Source organism: Delphinus delphis, chromosome 19 (genome assembly GCF_949987515.2).
Source record: "Delphinus delphis chromosome 19, mDelDel1.2, whole genome shotgun sequence".
Lineage (NCBI taxonomy): Eukaryota > Metazoa > Chordata > Mammalia > Artiodactyla > Delphinidae > Delphinus > Delphinus delphis.
The window spans coordinates 49838521-49840093 of NC_082701.1; the positions used below are offsets into that span (position 1 = coordinate 49838521).

General features: G+C 48.2%; 1 non-coding gene across 1 annotated transcript; it reads left to right on the plus strand.

The window, feature by feature from the left end:
• The first annotated feature begins 633 nt into the window (after window positions 1–633).
• LOC132415653 (U6atac minor spliceosomal RNA) lies at window positions 634–759 on the plus strand. Its single transcript, XR_009517374.1, has one exon. It is a non-coding gene; the product is annotated as a U6atac minor spliceosomal RNA (small nuclear RNA).
• Window positions 760–1573: the final 814 nt, after the last annotated feature.

The following is a 1573-nucleotide window of genomic DNA, read 5'->3' on the forward strand; positions in this document are numbered from 1 at the left end:
TGGAGGATGTGCACACGGAGGTGCAACCTCAGAGGCAGTTAGACAACTCAAGGGAGGCCCCTGCTCCAGTGACCAACACTTGTTTGCCTTTCAGGCTGGGTGAGCTCCCAAGAAAGCTACCCGAGAGGCAGGGTACATGCAGCAAGGCCTTGCACAGATTGTTTAGTCATTGCATGGACTGGACAATGTTTATAAGTCTTCATGGGAAAACACTAGAGTCTAGTCCAAAATAAGAACTGTTGCTTTTTTTTTTTCCCCATTCTCTCAGTCTAAGGTAGTTTGAGGGACTTCCCTGGTGGCGCAGTGGATAAGAATCCGCCTGCCAGTGCAGGGGACATGGGTTTGATCCCTGGTCTGAGAAGATCTCACATGCCTCGGAGCAACTAAGCCCGTGAGCCACAACTACTGAAGCCCACACGCCTAGAGCCCGTGCTGCAACAAGAGAAGCCACCGCAATGAGAAACCCGCACACCGCAACGAAGAGTAGCCTCCACTCACCGCAGCTAGAGAAAGCCACCGTGCAGCAATAAAGACCCAACACAGCCAAAAATAAATTAAAAACTAAATCTTTAAGGTAGTTTGATACTTTGAACCATAGGGTGATGAAGTTGTTGGGCTCAATAAGAATGTAGGGTGTTGTATGAAAGGAGAGAAGGTTAGCACTCCCCTTGACAAGGATGGAAGAGGCCTTCGGGCCTAACAACACGCATACGGTTAAGGCATTGCCACTTACTTCGTGGCATCTAACCACTGTTAAAAAAAAAAAAAAAGAATGTAGGAAGGAGAAAGGGTTAAAACCATAAATAAAAGAGTTTTTCCAGGCTTCCCTGGTGGCGCAGTGGTTGAGAGTCCGCCTGCCGATGCAGGGGACACGGGTTTGTGCCCCGGTCCGGGAAGATCCCACATGCAAGAGTTTTTCCATCCAAGTCATGCCACCCTGTTTCAGGACACCAGCATCCTGGTTCAGTGGAAAAAGCCACTCAAGTTGTATTGGGGAGGATCTCACTCAAATCTGAGTTTGCCAAATTGAGTGCTTTTTCCACTGTACCAGGTTGCCCAACTATGCCCTATGGTTCAAGGTATCAAACACTATTCAGCTTCGGGGCCTCCACCCTTCAGTGACCACTCCTTCCAAGGTGCCAGTTGACACCACGAGGGCTTGCTTCCACAATGAGAGCTTCCACCCATTGGTTCTGATTCTGTTTTGATGCCACACAATACAAGTGGAAACTTCTTCCCTGTGTCAGCACTTAAGCGATCAGAAGGCAGAAATCACAGCCTCTAGATACGTTATTTCTGTCCATATGACCCCATACATACTTGACCTCAGTTGTTGCTCATGGCAGGGGTTAACTGACACTTGTGAAGTGGTACAAGGGGTAAGACCTTCATTTTATACATGGCTTGGATGCCTTAGGGAGAAGAAACAACACAGCAGAAGCTGTGTGCTACCTGGCAGGATGTTGACAAGGACACTGAATCGTGGGGCGAGGAATGGATTAGATTTCCTTCTGAGTCTCCTCTGTTCTGATGGTCTCCGGTTCTATGGCTTTAAGTGGTGAACATCTTATCT